The sequence below is a fragment of the Trachypithecus francoisi genome, unplaced genomic scaffold (genome assembly GCF_009764315.1).
Source record: "Trachypithecus francoisi isolate TF-2019V2 unplaced genomic scaffold, Tfra_2.0 Lachesis_group9, whole genome shotgun sequence".
Taxonomy (NCBI): Eukaryota; Metazoa; Chordata; class Mammalia; order Primates; family Cercopithecidae; genus Trachypithecus; species Trachypithecus francoisi.
The window spans coordinates 31,769,115-31,788,433 of record NW_022681474.1 but is presented as its reverse complement, the minus strand read 5'-3'; the positions used below and the strand labels follow the sequence as shown (position 1 = coordinate 31,788,433).

Genomic DNA, 19,319 nt, shown 5'->3' with positions numbered 1-19,319 from the left:
AATATCCCTTTGGAGTCTGAGATGCTCAGCTCACTGCCATGTCACCAGACTTCCATCAGAGGGTCACCAAGTTCCTGGCCATACGAATAAAATCTGTGTGTCTAAGGTTGAAAACAACTTTGTCATGGGGTTGTAAGCATGGCTTTTTGAATTGGATGGGTTTAATTTAAATCAAGGGTGTCCCATCTTTTGGCTTCCCTGGGCCATATTGAAAGAAGAATTGTCTCAGGCCACACATAAAATACACTAACGATAACTGATGAGCTAAAAAGAAAAATCACAAAAAAATCTCATAATACTGTAATAAAGTTTACACATTTGTGTTGGCCCACATTCAAAGCCATCCTGGGCCACATGCGGCCCATAGGCTGTGGGTTTGACAAGCTTGATTTAAGTAGAAGTTGGAATAACATGGGGTACTCTCTGGATGTTGGGGGTAAAAGCTACAATTTTATCTATTTGGACCCATTAGAATTTCCAGCAGGATCTGGGCATAAAAGCTGCAACTAAAAAAAAAAAAAATTGCTGTAGAGACAGGGTCTTGCTATGTTGCCCAGACTTGCGTTGAACTCCTGGCCTTAAGCAATCCTCCTACCTTGGCTTCCCAAATTGTTGGGATTACAAGCGTGAGCCACCGTGCCTGGGTGGGGGTCTTATTTTTTTCTCTGGAAAAAAAATGTCCCCTTCCCCTTGCCTTTCTTAACAGGGTGGAGTGCAGCTGCAGCTGCACGATCTTGGCTCACTGTAACCTCCACCTCCCACCTCAGCCTCCCCAATAGCTGGCATTACAGGTGCGCACCACCACGTCTGACTAATTTTTGTATTTTCAGTAGAGACGGGGTTTCTCCATGTTGGACAGGCTGGTCACAAACTTCTGACCTCAAGTAATCCACCCACCTTGGCCTCCCAAAGTGCTGGGATTACACATGTGAGCCACCGTGCCTGGTGATGTTTTTCTTTAATAGCAAAATGTATCAGGAAAAGTTTGGAAAATGCAGAATACAAAACACGGAAAATACAGCTGAGAACCTTTAGGAGAATTGCAGTCATCAAATCGTGAATCTCCGTTGCCCTATCTCTCCACGTCTCTTGCGTGCGTGTAGGTAGATAAATGGTGTCCAGGCTTGTGGGTGTGCATGCGTAGATGGTCCTTCTGGGGTACTCTTAAGGGGATTTGGCTCCTCAGGTGCTCCGAGCTCCTAACCTCACCCTTCTGCATGTGTTCTGTTTCTGAGGATGGCCCTGAAGATGAGGGAGTCTTATTTTTGCATGAGCAGCAGTTTCAGGACCACAGAAACCAGGACTCCCTACAATGAAGAAGTTTGTTTCTTCCAGGGCTAGAGCATTGTGGAGGTGATTTTTCAAGTCTTAACACTATGCTATTATGACATCATTGAAACTGAGCCAGGGTGAAGACATTTAAATGGAAATATTTATTTTCTTAAAAGTATAGCTTATTTTTCCCTCTTCAAGTTTGAGAAGGAATATTGGGAGGAAACGGGACAAAATAACACAGGCATTTGGACATTCACTGCAAATCCTAGGGCATCGCTGCAAAGCATCCTGGGTCCAGTTCCAGTTTAGGAAACCTCACAGCCTTTTTTCCAGTTGGACAGGTCTCTCCCCTCACAGTGTTTCTTCCAGCCTTGCCTGAGGATGAGAGGGACACAGGAGCAGCAAAAAGAAGCATGACAATCCAAATCGTGTTAGTTTCAAAGTCTACAGAAATTAACCAAAATCACCAGCGGAATCCTGAGTTGGGTTTCATTTGCTTCTGAGATTCAAGGGTGCTGTCATTTTGCGTTGTTCAGACTTTTCTCTCCTGGTTTTCTCCTAGCCATTGTTAGCTTCAGCAACAAGCAATCGACTTTTTTAAGGATGGGTCATTTCATTACATACCCACATCTCTGAAAATTTGGGTTCTCTGAATGGGTGGCTGGCTGGCAATGTTCACTAGGACACAGCAGCAGGGAATGCAAGGTCCAAGACTCAATCCTGGGGATGCTTTCTGCTGAGTTACCATGACACAGACCTGCTCACTTGCCTCTTGCTGCTGCCCATTCTCTTTCCCTGCAAAATGTTGCTATAACCCTCAAAATCTTATCCAAATCTAGAGCAAATTCAAGTTGTTTTTTTTTTCCTCTGTTGAATTGACTCAACTGACCCTTTCCAAGTCACTTTAGAAAATACCTTTCTCCATTGTTTGGAATATGTTCATATGAAAAGCAATTGCAAATTATCTTAACCCAATCCCATCTCTCCTCTCCCCTTCTATGTACTACCATGTTCACTGCACATCTGCACACCAGTGGAGAATTTATACAAGGTCTCATTCCATTGGTTGGACCATTCTGCGTAGGTGAGTTTGTCAATTCCACTATAACTGTGATAAATACACACACTAGGTTTTGCTCATGACAGCCCAAGTCTCCCAAGGAAACACTCTTACCAATAGTTCATTCCCTGTGTCTCTTTAACAATTTTCCTGGCACAGATAATCGCATCTGTGAGGTCATCAGTGATCAAGGCTGTAAGAGAGAAGACATCAGGGTTTGGCGAGACTTTGTTGTTGGAGAGGGACCCCAACTCAACTTTACTTCACTTTTCTCAGTCTTTTTAGATCAAGAGGGTTGGAAGAACTATGATTTTGCCTGCAAAGCCACAATCTCATTTTTATTAAACTTCTTCAAAAAGAACTTTTTTTGTTGTTTTAAAACCATTTTCATCTTGTGCTACCTGAAGTTTCAGAGGAAGAGCCCAGTCTTGAAGGGTTTTTAGAAATGTGTTTAGAGAAGATGCCATGCAACAATGTTTTTTATGTCCGAAAGAAATACGTGCAAGTCAAGTGTGGTGGCTCAGACCTGCAATCCCAGCACTTTGAGAGGCCAAGGTAGGAGGATCACTTGAGGCCAGGGGTTTGAGTCCAGCCTGGGTAACATAGCAAGCTCCCATCTCTACAAAAAGTAAAAAATTAGCCAGGTGTGATGGTACATACCTCTAGTCCCAACTACTTGGGAGTCTGAAGTGTGAGGCTCACTTGAGCCCAGGAGGTTGAAGCTGCAGTGAGTCGTGTTCACACCACTGGACTCCAGCCTGGGCAACAGAGTGAGACTCTGTCTTAAGAAAAAAAAGAAACGGTACATAAGACAGGATAGCACAGTGTTTTCTCTATTTGGGTTAGTTTGACATATAAGATCTCTTTAGAGGTAAATATTAAACTTTTGTATATTGTCATTTCAATTTGTGCCTTAAAAATTTTTTATCCAGGGATTTTTTGGTTTTTGTTTTTTGTTTTTTTTGAGACTGAGTCTTATTCTGTCACCCAGGCTGGAGTGTAGTGGCACAGTCTCGGCTCACTGCAGCCTCTGCCTCCTGGCTTCAAGCAATTCTCCTGCCACAGACTCCCCAGTAGCTGGAATTACAGGTGTGTGACACCATGCTGGGCTAATTTTTGTATTTTTACTGGAGATGGGGTTTCACCATGTTGGCCAGGCTAGTCTCGAACTCTGACATCAAGTGATCCACCCATCTCGACCTCCCAAAGTGCTGGGATTACAGGCGTGAGCCACCACGCCCGGCCTAGGGTGTTTTTCATATGCAGAAAGTTTTAAGTCAAACACATCTATCTCTATCTTTATTGCTTTCTTTCTTTTTGAAACAGGATCTCACTCTGTCACCCAGGCTGGAGTGCAGTGGCACGATTATAGCTCACTGCAGTCTCAACCTCCTGAGCTTAAGTGATCCTCCCACCTCAGCCTCTCAAGTAGCTGGGACTACAGGCATGCGCCACCATGCCCAGCCATTTTTATTATTTGTATTTTTTATAGAGAAAAAGTTTCACTATGTTGGCCAGGCTGGTCTTGAACTCTGGGGCTCAAGAGATCCTCCTACCTTGGCTCCCAAAGTGCTGGGGTTATAGCCAGCACTGTGCCCGGCCGTTTATTACATTTTCTATTGCTTCAGACATAACACATCTTTTGATTGAAATGTATTATTTGATATCTGCATTCTTTCCTGCTTGCCTGAAAAGTGGCCTCAGAATCCTTCTCAACACAAACATGACAGAAAAAGGCAAATACATTTTGAAAGTCCATCACTTCTGTTGCAATTTGGGTCTCCAGCAACAGATACTGAGATGGGCTTGGGGTGCTAGATATTCCTCAGGGATCCACACCTATGCAAGGAATGGGATTGGGGGGAAGCAGGATGGGCAGACGGAGATGTCCATTTGTGATGCAGACCCAGCAATTCCTCGGGCAACTCAGCCATGAGTTCCCGAATGAGCACTGCCCATTGGAGTGGCCAAAGACGGGTCCACTTGCCAGGTCCGCATGCCTCTACCTCACACGTCACTGGGTGTGGGCCACCCCGAAAGGGAACAACCTGCACCTGAGGCCGATCCTGAAGCAGGTGGCAGGTACTGTCTGCTCATCACACAACTGCAGCAGGGACGACGGCATATCTTCCCTCTGGAAGGCTCATCTCCATGACCACCACAACCACCAACCAAGGACAAAAATACTCAAACCACTTGATCTCATTTCTGCTTGTCAGTTACACAAAGGTTTTTTTGTTTTGTTTTGTTTTGTTTTTTGAGAATTGGGTAATGCTTGATATTGACAAGGGCACAGAGAGGCAAGTTCTCTGGATACTTGCCGGTGGGAGTATAATGGATTCAACGTCTCAGGAAACCAACATAGCAGCATGTGTTTAGAGCCTTAAAGAGGTTTTTATCCTTTTACCTAATAATTTCTCTCTCTAGATCTATCCTAAGGAAACAGTCATAATGCTAGATAAATATTTCTTTACAAAGGGTTTACTATAGCTTTATTTACAAGAGTTAAAATGAAAAAATCTAATTGCCTCATAATCAGTGATATTCAAATTAATCATAATACCTTCATTTAATATAATAAAGAGCCGTTTAAATTATGTTTTCCCAGGATGTTTTATAACATGGGGGAAATGCTCCCAATGCAATGTTAAGTTCCCAATATCGTAAATATATCCATTGAGAGCTGTATTGGTTAATGCCAATATGGCAGGCATTACTTACATGTGACAATTTACATTTAAATTATATTTGTTGACAGATGAATGGATAAAAATATGTTTATATAGAGAGTGGAATATTATTCAGTCATGGAAAAGAAGGAAATGCTGACATTTGAAGCAGTATGAATGAACTGAAGGACATCGTGCTCAGTGAAGGAAGGGAGACCCAGAAAGACAAATACCACATGATTTCACTCATACACAAAATCTATGCAAGTTGAACTCATGAAAGCAGAGAGTAGAGCAGTAGCTGGTGAGGAAAATGGGGAGATGCTGATGGAAGGGTCCAAACTTTCAGTTATAAGGTAAGGATGCTTTGGGGATCTAATGTACAATATGGTGACCATAGTTAATTATACGGTACTGCTTACTTGAAATTTGCTGAGAGTAGCTAGGCACGGTGGCTCATGTCTGTAACCCCAGCACTTTGGGAGGCCGAGGAGGGTGGTTCACTTGAGGTCAGGAGTTTGAGACCAACCTGGCCAGCATGGTGAAGCCCGTCTCTACTAAAAATACAAAAATTAGCCAGGTGTGGTGGCACACACCTGTATTCTCAGCTACTCAGGAGGCAGAGGTAGGAGAATTACTTGAATCTGGGAGGCAAAAGTTGAAATTGAACCACTGCACTCCAGGTTGGGTGACAAAGCCAGAGTGTTTCTCTCTCTCTGTCTCTCTCACACACACACACACACACATACACACACACACACACGCGGTAACTATGTGAGGTGACAGATTTGTTAAACTTGATTGTAATAATCATTTCACAATATATACAAAAATCAAATTATCATGTTATTTACTTTATATACATACTATTTTGATTTGTCAATTATACCTCACTAAAGCTGGGAAAATTTAAAAAACTATGAATTTTAATTAATTAACATCAAACATAATTAAAACTTTAGTTCCTTATTTGTTCTAGCTACATTTCAGATACTTTATAGCCACCCATGGCTAGTGGTTCTCATGTTTGACAGCACAGATGGAAGACATTTTCGTCATCATGGAAAGTTCTATTAGACAGCACTGGTTTAGAAAAAAAAGATAGTCATTAGTTCACTAATACTTTAAAAAGGATTGGCTCTTAACTGTGAGATCACCTATACTCTTAAGTCTTAGCTGCGTATTTTCTAAAATTTGTTTACAGTAGAAATGCACTATTTTTGATACCAGAAAAAAAATTTTTTTTAAATGTTAGCATAAAATGTTGCATTTCAATAGAGCATTGTAATACCAGATTATTTTGTTGACTCTGTTGAAAGTGGAATTTTCCCTCGAGCATGCTATTTCCCCAAGTTGCTAATTTTGTGGCTTTCTCAGTTCGGCTTAACTAGAATATAAAGGTAGTGATAGATTTCCTTTAAGCAAATTTATTCTGAATATGACTTAATTTTTATTTAAAACAAAATTCTATTAACCAGGAGAAAAACTAACAAAATATATCATCTGTAAGAGATAGCAATTGAAACAGCATATGCAAATTCGCTAGCATTTGGTTTACAGTTCTACAGTGAAAATGAAAGCTATATCAGCTTATAAAAGTCTCTTGCCTATTTCCTCAAGATATAAATATTTCGGATAATAGTAGCTATTACTACTAGTTTACACTTTATAGAAATCTTACTGTATGTCAGGCACATGTTAAATCTCTTCACGCAAAATCTCCATCAGTCCTCTGAACAACCATTTCTGTGGGTACTATTTGAGCCCCATAAACCGAGGTCACACACCCAGTTAATGAGCCTGTATTCTGATAGAGGGCTTAAATTCTGTTTTCCTCTGATCTCTTCTAACAGAGGCCACTTAAGCAGATTCTTGCTCATAAAACACTACATGCTAATAAAGTTGATAATTAAAATATACTTGATTAATTTTTCATGTAATTATCTATGAGGTTATCCAAATTTAAGCATTTGGTACCTGATACATGTTCAGATTACTTAGAGACACTTTATTTCGGGTGCGTAAGCGCTTGATAAATGCTGAGACCCTGTGGTTTGTATTTGGAAGTGGTCTAGCATATTTTCTGGGAGATGTGGGTTTGGGGCTGTCTCTAGAGGTTGGAGGGACACAGATTATATAATACATAGTGAGGAGGAAGCAGATCACATTGTTCTGGGATTGGAGGTCATCCCAGGCATGTACAGAAAGGGCACATTTTGTGCTGGGGGCAGGGCAGTTTGTGGCAATGCCCCGTAAGGATTTCTGGGAGGGTCGGGCCATGCAGGACCAGGAAGCAGACACCGAGTACAGTTGTTTGTACCCTTCTGTTTTGTTAGAACATTTTGTTGCACAACTGGGATGTTTTGAAAGTTGGACTCGACTGAATTTGCTTAGGAAAATACGTTAGGGAAAGTAGGGGCTGGGAAATCAAGAGCTCCCTCTCGCCCCCCAGCCCTGAGCACTGAGATGTCGTTACAAGAAATGGCCACAGAAGGGCAGCAGAGGGGCAGAAATGAGTTAAGATGGTCCTTTTAAACGAGGACTCGTGCCAATAATTGTTTCTGCTCAATTTACTTTAAATAGACAATTCTGTCCAGTCAAACATGAATAAAGAAAGGGTTATGTTGAACAGCAAAGAATCGTTTATTCTTCCACATCCAACAGAAAACAGCAACAATCTACACAAAAAGAGCTTCAGTCCTATTTTCAGTTTTGTTAGTATCTGTGTCTCTCCTCAGCATCCTCCTGCCTCCCAAGTGAAATCTAGCAGCCACCACACCCTCGATGTTCATCTCTTTCCCCTGTGAGGTGACGAAGGCCAATTCAGATACCAGGGTGATGAGAAATAAGATTAATATAAGTGCACTAGACTAGATAGAGAGTCAGTAATCTTTTTTTTTTTCCTCAAATGCTCTTATTTTAATGACATCTGTGCTGTTGGGGGAAAATACTGTCAATCACATCAGGCGTTTTGTATATTGTGTGCATGTATATGTGTAGGTATATGAATGTATGTGCTTATGTATGCTTTGTATATACGAATATAGCATCAATTTTCTGTCCAAACAGTTTGGGGAAAGTAGGCAGGAATTTTAGGAATACAATTTGGAATGAGAGTGAGGAGATTGTCTAGCTTCAGAAAATGGGCACGGGCTGGGTGCAGTGGCTCACGCTTGTAATCCCAGCACTTTGGGAGGTCAAGACGGGAGGATTGCTTGAGCCCAGGAGTTCGAGACCAGCTTGGGCAACATGGCAAGACCTTGTCTCTATTAAAAGAAAAGAGGAAGAAGAAGAAAATGAGCATGAAGTGTATCTATACTGTACATGCATATAACGTCACGTACCTTGTAAACATACCCTAATGCTCACTTTTTTTCAGGTTCCCATGATAAATGTCCCTAGTTCTGTAATATGTGGGACAGAATGACATTGTTCTAATAAAAGCCTCTCTGGCCTGAGGCTAAAGGAGGCCTGCCATGGAGGGCGGTTAGTATATAAAACCAACATCTTGCTTTCTATTTTAAGGCTATCCTCAAAAATCCCATGCTCTTCACGATAAGAAAACATATATGAGTGTCCTTTTACCTCTGACCGTGAACCATCCAACACTTTAATTTCTTAGAATCTAAGATTGTCTTGCAGATAGACCCTTGCCCCAGACTTCCTTAGTTGGAATGAAACTGAACAATATTAAATTAGTAATCTGCATTTAAAGTCAAACATGACCATGATGGAGTCACAGATTTCTCTTCCCACTGTAAACAACTAGAAAACTAGATAAAATAAATGAAAAATTGTTTTCAGACATTGGACAACTGGCAATGCAGGATCATGGTCTTTGAGAGAGAGAAAAACACAGTGAACCCTGTGATTGCCATGACTTTCTGCCCAGAGGAGCTCTGCAGACCAGGGAGGTAGAACCAGGCAGGGGATGGCCATCTCAGAGGAGGAGACAGACATCAGACGCCAAGGCAGCTCAGATTTTGTGAAGAATACCTGGGAGGCAGGAGCTACCCAGAAGAAGAGCAGCAGAAATCTGCAAAGGGATTCCACCCAGTCGTTGACTGCAGGCCAAACTGGGTATGCATAGGTAAAATTCCACAGGGCTAGGCAGAGAACTACCCCTGGGAGCGGGACAATTACAGACCTCACTCGGGACTGGAAGACATTTGATTTCTGACTAGCCAAGGGAATAGACCTTGCTGAATTCTCAGCACATTCAAAAGAGACACTGGATGCGTAGTCATGCATTGGTAGTGGGACTAAACTAGCCCTACCGTAAAGACTAATCCGGAACTTCACTAACAAAGTTTAAGAGCAAGTCTTAAAAGGGTTAAACTGATCAGAATAAACTTAACTGGTTGGCAAAAGAAATTCAACACTCCTTAAAGGAAGACAACATAATCTAGACACTCAACAATGTCGCATATGAGGCGCCATAAGTAGTCAAGGAAGCAACCACACCCTTGGGATATGGCAACTGTGGTGACTATCCAGTCAACATCATGAGTCTCAGCATTCACACTACATGTAGGCCAGCTCATTCTAACAAAGCTGTCTCCAGAAGGGAATTTCCCCTATAGGGAATATGCACATTTTGACTTTACCTGTCCTCAGACTGACCCCTTGCTCATTATAATAATAAAAAACACATCCCTGGGTGGAGATTTAAGGTGCTAATGACACATGCAACATGTGAGCAACCATGTACAGCTGCTACGCAAATGTACCAAGAGGACCGCCCAGAACATGCTTACTAGCAACACCTCTTTCCACCCGTTTATGAATAATCACGGAAGACTCCCATAAAGGAAGCATCCCTCGCACCAGCCTTGCTGTCTCATCCTTATGAGCAGCCTGCCCTGAAGTCTCTCTCATGATGTGCTGTCTATTCTGCACCTTTCTTTCTTTTTTATTTTTTTATTATACTTTAAGTTCTAGGGTACATGTGCACAACCTAACTTTCAAAATATTCTTTTTCTTTTTCAATAAATTAGTCTATGCTACATCTTGTGTGTCTCTTGTTGAAATTATTTTAAACTAAGAAGACAAGACTCAAGGACTCATAACAGCCATCAACACATACACTGTGTATGTATTCCATAAAAAATAAGTCCTTGTGCAGAGGCAGGGAAGTGTGACACATACTAGGAGAACGATCAGTCAAGGGCAAGACCCAGAAATGACAGTTGGTTCCATAGCAGATAAGAAATTTAAATCACTTCTTATAAACATGCTTATGTACATCAAAGACTTCAAGAAAAACATGAATAAAATGAAATGAAAGACACAAAAGTTTGTCTAACACCAAATGAAAAACACAGTATCTGAAAAGAAACATCTAATCAAGAAGCTTAATAGATTAGCATTAAAAAAAAAAGTAACAGTGAACTTGAAGACATAACAATGGAAACTACTGAAAATAAAACACAGGGAAGGAAAAAGGCTAAAAACATGAAAAGCCATGGTGATAAAAGGGACAGCATCAGCAATCTAACATATGTGCCATTAGAATCCTTGAAGGAGAAGAGTATTAGAAGAAAGAATGACTGAAATGTTTCCAAATGTAATGAAAATTATAAACTTAGGGATACAAAATGTTAATGAATACCAAGTAAGATAAACACAAATATCACACATAATCAAATTGCTGAAAATGAGTGATAGAGAGAAAATCTTAAAAATTCCTAGAGAAAAAAGACATATTACATACAGGGGACAAAGATAAGAAAATCATTGGTTTCTCATCATACACAAGCCAGAAGGCAAGCCAGAAGACAATGGAATATCTTTAACAATTTGAAGCTGAGCGTGATGACTCACAGCTGTAATCCCAGCACTTTGGGAAGCTGAGGATGAGCCCAGTAGTCTGAGACCAGCCTGGGCAACATGGCAAGACCCCATGTATTAGTCCATTTTCATGCTGCTGATAAAGACCTACCTGACACTGGCCAATTTACAAAAAAAAAGAGGTTTAATGGACTTACAGTTCCACATGGCTGGGGAGGCCTCACAATTGTGGCAGTAGGCAAGGAGGAGCAAGTCACATCTTACATAGATGGCAGCAGGCAAAAAGAGAGCTTGTGCAGGGAAACCCCTGTTTTTAAAACCATCAGATCTTGTGAGACTCATTCACTATCAAGAGAACAGTGCAGGAAAGACCCGCCCCCATAATTCAATCACCTCCCACCAGGTTCCTCCCACAACACATGGGAATTATGGGAGATGAGATTTGGGTGGGGACACAGTCAAACTGTATCACCCATCTCTACAAAAAATAAAATAAAAATCAGCCAGGCATAATGGCATGTTCCTGTGGTCCCAGCTACTCAGGAGGCTAAGGTGGGAGGATTGCTTGAGCCCAGAAAGTCAAGGCTGCAGTGAACTGTGATCATGCTACTGCACTCCAGCCTGGGCAACAGAGCAAGACCCTGTCTCAAAACAGCAACAACCTGAGAGAAGAACTGTCACCCCAGCATTTTACATGTAAAGTAAATGTTCCTCAAAATCAAAATAAAATGGAGATATTTTCAGACAAACAAAAGCAGAGAGAATGCTTGCTAATAGACCTCTAGTCTAAAAAAACCAAAACCAAAACTAAAAAGAAGTTAAAGAAAGTTCTTTCAGCTGAAAGAAAGTGATATCAATTAACTACTTCCCCAAATAAATCCACCAAAGGAATGAAGAGTGTTGGAAATAGTAAATATATAATAAATATTATAGAATCTTTTTCATCATTTAAAAATTTATTTAAAAGACAGTTGTTTAAAGCAAAGATAGTATAAATGGATTGTGAGGTATATAAATATAGAAGAAAAATGCATGACAACACGGCACAAAGGATGGAATGAATACTGTTAAGGAACTTGTATGTTCTATATGAAGTGGTGTGTATTTGAGGGTAGAATGTAATAAGATAATGATGCCTATTGGAAACCCTAGAGTAACTACAAAAACAAAACAGAGATTATAGCTAACAAACCAATGGAGGAAATGAAAGAGAATAATAAAAAATATTTTTTAAAAAATCAAAAGAAGGCCGAAAAAATGGAACCAAGAATAGATGGCATAAACAGAAAATAGAATAGCAAGATGGGATTTAAAACTAACCATATCAATAATCACATTAAACGTAAATGATTTAATCAAGGTTCCACAAAGTATGTCCCACAGGCCAACCTCCTGTTTCTGTAAATAAAGCCGTAATACAGCCAGTCCCATTCATTTACATACTTTCTATGGCTGTGTTCACACTCTGTCATGGTTGAGTAGTTGCAATCAAAACCATACGGCCTGAAAAGCCTAAAATATTTACCATTTGGCCCTTTAGGCAAATATTTGCTGACCTATGGTTTAATCACTCCTACTGAAAAGCAGTAATTACCAGAATGGATATAAAAGCAACACATAACTATATGCTATCTATAAAAAATTCACTTTAAATATAAAGACACAGACGGGTTAAAAGTAAAAGGATGGAAAGAAAGATATTATGCAAAGACTTCCCCAAAGAAAGTGAGAGTGGGCTATATTGCTATCAGATAAAGTAGATTTCTGGATGAGAAATAGTACCAGAGTTAAGGAGAAACATGGACTCCAGTGATAAAATGGTCAATTCGCCATGAAGACATAACAGTCCTCAATGAATATGTGCCTAATAACAAAGCTTCAAAAATGGACAAGACTGAAAGGAGAAATAGACAAAACTAAAATGATAATTGCAAATTTCAATATGTATCTCTCACTATATGATAGTTCTAGTAAGACCTATCTAATAAGTTCTAAGTAAGAAAATCAGAAGGAAATGACAGTCATTTATAGAACATCTACCCACCAAATGTAAAATAAACATATTTTTTTCAAATGCACATTCACCATAAGACACATTTGCAGTGCTGTAAAAAGAAGGTTAAAGACATATTAGAGGTTTGAAACCATGTAGACCAGGGATCCTCAACCCCCAAACCATAGATGGATACCAGTCCATTGTCTGTTAGGAACCGAGTTGCACAGCAGGAGGTGAGCGGCAGGCAAGTGAGCTAAGCTTCATCTGTATTTACAGCCACTTACCACTGGTTGCATTACCACCTGAGCTTCACCTCCTGTTGGATCAGTGGTCGCATTAGATTCTCATAGGAGCGCGAACCCTATTGTGAACTTAGCATGTGAGGGATCTAGGTTGCATGGTCCTTATGAGAACCTAATGCCTGATGATCTGCCACTGTCTTTCATCATTCCCAGATGGGACTGTCCAGTTGCAGGAAAATAAGCTTAGGGCTCCCAATGATTGTACATTATGGCGAGTTGTGTAATTAATTCTTACATATTACAACGTAATGATACTAGAAATAAAGTGGACAATAAATGTGCTTGAATCATCCTGAAACCATCCTCCTTCCCCTGGTCCATGGAAAATTTGTCTTTCACAAACTGTTCCCTGGTTGCCAAAAAGGTTGGGGGCCGCTGTTATAGACCATATTCTCTGACCTTAATGAGATGTAACTAGAAATCTATAATAAAAGCTCATCCTGGGATCATCCTTCACTCTCAGACTGGGCATTCCTCTTGCCTTTCTCCCTTATCGAGTCCCTTGTTTCCTGAACTGTTTCCTCTTCATTGTTTTAGTTTATCCTTCTGGTGGAGCACATTTTCCTATAGTTTTGTGAGAGAGGGTGCATGGGAGCTAAGGTGAATATGTCATCTTTGCCCTGACGGATCCACTCTCCACCATTCTCCACCATGCTCTGTGCACTCGGAGGCCGACACACACAGTTGGCATCAATGGATTCCCATGTCCTCTGACTTCTGAAGGGGTTTAAATAAGAGTAGGCATCAGCAGGGAAGGGACAGAGGAAGGACACCGAGGTTGGGATATACATATAATATCTTCCAGCTTTCTTTCTGTGAGGTCACTTAGCACAAGTCACATCCCTTGAAAGAAGGTCTCAGATCCTAGAAGGTTGTCCTCTCCCTGCAGACCCTTTGTACCTCGGTGCTGGTCATAGTTCTCTTTCCAATCCTCATTGGGGAAGGGAGTGATAATAGCCTGTGATTCTAATCCCTTACTTCACTATTGCTGTGTTTTTTCTATGATTTGATCAGATTTTTATAAGTAGAGTCTTTATTAATATTCTCCAATTACTCCATTTCTGTTTGTTCTGTCTTCCAGCCAGGATTCTTTATGATACAGGAGGTAAAAAATTTAACAACTTGGTTCTCTGAAAATGTACTCATTATATGCTGAAAATGTATTGATAATTTGGTAGCACAGAATTTTATATTGGAAATGGTTTTTCCTCAGAATTTTGAAGACTTTTTCCATTTTCTTCTAGCTTCCAGTGTTGTGGTTGAGAAGTCTGATGTCACTCTGATGCTTGATTTTTTTGTATGGAACTGTTTTTCAAATGGAAGCCTGTTGCATATTCTGTTTTTCTCTAGTGTTCTGAAATTGCATGAGGATATTCCTAAGTGTGAGTGTACAATAATCAATTGTACAGTAGTTTCTCTTTATCCAAGGGGGATACATTCCAAGACTCCCAGCAGATTTCTGAAATGATGAATGGTACCAAATTCTATATATACTATGTTTTTTAAGTCAGATAACTGAGACAGCTACTAAGTAACTAATGGGCACATAGTGTGTACAGTGTGGATATGCTGGACAAAGAAATAATTTATATCCAGTATGAGACAAAGCAGAATGGTGCAAGATTTCATCACACTATTCAGAATGGTATGCAATTTAAAAATTGTGAATTATTTTTGGAATTTTCCATTTAATGCTTTTGAGTATTATGAGTATAATACCATGAGTAACTGAAACTATGGAAAACAAAACTACAGACAAGGGGTGACTGCTCTATTGGTCATGTGATGAACCTTACAAATTGAAATCACATGCTCTTTAGTTCTGGAAATGTTTTTTAAAGGTTGTGTCCTATATATTGTTTCTCTTCTCTCCTGGTAAAACATATTTTTTATATCCATTTATTTTATCATTCTTATTCATCCTATTTCCCTCTAACCTCTTTTTTTCATTCTGCTTTTAGAGAGATTTCTTCAATTTTTTTTTTTTTTTTTTTTTTTTGGGACAGAGTCTCGCTCTATCGCCCAGGCTGGAGTGCAGTGGCTGGATCTCAGCTCACTGCAAGCTCCGCCTCCCGGGTTTACACCATTCTCCTGCCTCAGCCTCCCGAGTAGCTGGGACTACAGGCACCCGCCACCTCGCCCGGCTAGTTTTTTTTTTGTATTTTTTAGTAGAGACGGGGTTTCACGGTGTTAGCCAGGATGGTCTCGATCTCCTGACCTCGTGATCCACCCATCTCAGCCTCCCAAAATGCTGGGATTACAGGCTTGAGCCACCGTGCCCGGCCCTCTTCAATGTTATCTTCTTACTACTTTATTGAGTTTTCCATTTCTGTCATCATATTGTTAATTTCCAAAGGCTCTTTATTCGGTTCTCTGAATGTTTCCTTTTTCTTTTCTTTTTTTTTTTTTTTCAAAAAAGGCATCTTGCTTTGTTTCATCCAAGCATCCTCTCTTATCTATCTGAAGATATTAATGATAGTTTTCTGAATTTGAAGTTTCATTTCCTTGCATAAACTCTGCTTTCAAAAAGTTTTATGTGTTTGGTTTTTGCCTCATTTTTTTTTCATATCACTGCCACTTCTCTGAAGTCTGGTGATCCTTGGCTCTCTGCAACTATTTAAGAGAGGGGCACTAAAAGCTGGCAGAGCCCTTTGCTCAGAGGTAGGGATTTTCAGCTGTGGATCTCACTGTAGGGAGGTTTGACCAGTTTTGTTCACTGGAGAGTCCCACTCAGAATCATTAGTTATTTCCTTTCAATTTGGCCAGATCCCTAGAAGAAAATCTTCTCATCTAGAGAGTGTGGCCTGGCTGCCATCACTGTGGGGTCTGAGTGGAGAAGGTGGTTGAAACTATAGAAACTATAACTTAATCTCCCGTGTCTGTGGTCTGGAGCTCTCACCCTCAAAGATTGTTGAGGTCTCTCAGTTGAGAGGTTTTCTACTTTACTCATCTAGAGGAAAACATCCCAGTATTCTGGCAGGGTGAGTGAGGGGCAGTCAGTAGGTGAATGCCTCAGGAAGGGACTGGATGTTTTAACTACTCCTTAAGAGAACTTTAAATGTATCTTCTTGTTTGTAATCTGTCTTCATTCCAACTTCCAGAAGTAGCTAATGCTACTGATTTCAGAGCTGTTTGTTATTGTTGTTGTTGGTTCTATGTTTGCTTCTCAGCTTTCTCACTGCTGGTTTAGGATTCAGATTTCTTTAATCACTAAGTTAGTCACCACTTGCCTCCTGCTTTCCAGCTTCTAAGTGTTTTAGTATTGTTTCCTCTTCCATTTATCTTGTATATGTGGATTTGTCTTTTTATCTTATTGATTCTCAAATCACTTTAGTATTAATTTAGTAGGACACCAAGAGGTAAGAGAGGGGTATTGGGTTTCTATTGCTGCCCTAACAAATGACCCCAAACTTAGTGGCTTAAACACCACAAAATTTCCTTAGTTCTCTAGGCTGGAAGAGTGCCAAGGGATTCACAGGGCTGAAGTCAAGGTGCTGGCAGGTCTGTTTTCCTTTCTGGAGGCTCTGCAGGAAGATCCATGTCCTTGCTCATTTGGGATTTGGCAGAGTTCAGTTCCTTGTCGGTGTTGAACTGAGATCCCTACTGCTTGCAGGTTGTCACCCAAGGGCCATTCCAGGCTTCTCGGGACCACTCACACTTGACTCATGGCCCCTTACTCCATCTTCACAGCCAGCAATGATGGGTCGAGTCACTCTCACACTTTGAATCTCTCCTCCTTCTTCTGTCATTGGATCCCTCCGTGACCACAGCTGGGCAAGATTCTCTGCTTTTAAAGACTCATGAGATTAGATTGGCTCCACCCACATTTTCCAGGATAATCTCCCCTGCCTGAGCTCAGATCCTTCCTCACATCTGCAAAGTTCCTTTTGCCTTGTAAGGTAACAGAGTGAGAGATTTCAGAGATTAGAGAGTGGACATTTGGAAGTTGGAGGCTCAGCCCACCATGAGAGGTAAATGCACACATTTAATCCTCATATTTAACTGAAAGACTCCATTGGTGAGCTATTAGGGAATGCTAATAAGATTGACTGGGACAAGGAAGGGTTCAAAAGTCATGCCTATGGGAAAGTGAATATACTGAATGTTTTAGCTCAGAAGATAAGAAACCAGAGATGAGAGTTACTTACAAATCATTTGCATACAGTTAATAAGTTTTTTTGTGTAACATAAAGCAAACTTGTTTTGAATAAACCCAGAAGGAAAAACTAGCATTGATATAGAAGGCTAGAAGAAGATAGATTTTGGCCTAACAAAGGAATGTTCTAAATTAAGGGCTGACCAACAATTGGGAGATCTATCTCAGGAGGTAGTGATCATTCTTTATCAATGTTAGGGTAGGGACACTATACTAGGTGAGTTCACATATTATTCAGTCGTGCAAACATTCAAACCCATATACTGATTATCTTGTACAATAGTTCCCCCTTGTCTGCAGTTTCAGTTTCCAAGTCTTCATTTACACTCAGCAGTGGTTGGTTATTTTTATTAATATAACATATTTTGAGAGTGAGAGAGAAGGTGCTTACCTACTTTTATTACAGTGCATTGTTATAATTATCCCATTATTATTGATTGTCGATAACATCTTACTGTGCCTAATTTATAACTTACACTTTGTCATTGGTATCTATGTACAGGAAAAATCATAGTATGTACAGGGTTAGGTATTATCTGCAGTTTCAGGCATCGACTGAGGGTCTTGGGAGGTATCCCCCTTCAATAAGGGGGAGACTCCTGGATGTGGCACAGAGAAGTTAAAGCAGTTTATTTTCTGCTCTGAAAGAATTTGCAATAGAATATTTTATGACTCTCTCACTTCACTCTTATTCCTCATTCTCTCCTTTTATTCAATAAACATTTATTGAGCTCTTGCAACGGCCAGGCACCATTCTAGGCATTGAGGATACATCAGCAAATGAAACAGAACTCTCTGCCCTCAAGGAACTTACACTCTAGAGGGAGCACAGAGAAGATGCCTTTGACTGAGCTCTGCCCTCTGCCTATTCAGCATCTCTTGCATCAGTCTTCTCCATGTCACCAATCATGACCATCATTCAGTCTTTTTGTGGCACTTAGCTCAACAACTGCAGTGACACTTAAATGGTCTCTGCTTTAATCCATCCCACACCCTGCTTGCAGACTGATGTTGCTGAAGCAATGCTTAGTTAACTGGCCTCTCTTGGTTTCCTGTTGCAGGCAGAAATCAGTGAAAGCCTCTTAGATTGGGTTTTTCACACTCAGGTGGTCGTTAGCCTCTCCACCTGCCTTTCCTGGGATTCCTCTTCATGTCACTTTGTTACAGAAAAAACAAGCCTCGCCCTACTCTCTGTTCATGCCCCACACCTTCCCACAGGCACCTCTTTGCTTTTGCTGTTCCCCTGACCTGGGATAACTTTTCTCTATCTCTACCCAAATCTTCCCTGTCTTCTGAGTCTCAGGTCAAGTATCACTGTGTTTACAGAATTTTCTATAATTTTCTTTTTTTCTTTTACTTTTTGTATTTTGAGAATGAGCCTTGTTCTGTCACCCAGGCTGGAGTGCAATGGCGCAATCTCGGCTCACTGCAACCTCCACCTCCTGAGTTCAAGCAATTCTCCTGCTTCAGTGTCCCAAGTAGCTGGGATTACAGGCACCCACCACCATGCCCGGCTAATTTCTGTATTATTTAGTAGAGATGGGGTTTCACCATGTTGGTCAGGCTGGTCTTGAACTCCTAATCTCAGGTGATCCACCTGCCTCGGCCTCCCAAAGTGCCGGGATTACAGGGATGAGCCACCGTGCCCAGTTCCATGGTTTTCTTAATACCATCGCTCTCCTCTGAAGCCCATGGCACTCAGTGCACTCCTCCTTACATGATATAACTTCATGTAGCACATATTCTCTTTTCTTGTCATGTCACATGAAAGTTTGGTAAAGCAGAATTCATGTCTGATGTATTTTGTTATCCTCAATGCTGTGCTCATATGTATTTCTGGAATGACTAAAGTAGAAGACGTGAAAGTAAATTCTAGTTTAATTTCTAATGTTTAAGACATGCGGCTAGCTAAATATAGTATCCCACACCTATAACTCTAGCACTCTGAGAGGCCGAGGCAGGAGAATCTCCTTAGGCCAAGAGTTCAAGACCAGCCCAGGTGGGACCCCATAAAGAGACTCTGTAGCCAGACTCTGTCTCTACAAAAAAAATTACAAAATAGCTGGGTGTG

At 40.7% G+C, this 19,319-nt stretch overlaps 1 pseudogene across 1 annotated transcript in view; it reads right to left on the bottom strand.

Moving 5' to 3' along the window:
* Positions 1 to 1,410: 1,410 nt before the first annotated feature.
* The window catches only part of LOC117082233, a 43,801-nt pseudogene continuing 25,892 nt past the window's right edge, over positions 1,411 to 19,319 (bottom strand). The window contains exons 5-6 of the transcript XR_004436529.1: positions 2,450 to 2,528; positions 1,411 to 1,650 (exon numbers count right to left, since the gene is read on the bottom strand). The product of XR_004436529.1 is annotated as a lysozyme-like protein 1 (transcript). The remainder of the gene's footprint in view (positions 1,651 to 2,449; positions 2,529 to 19,319) is intronic.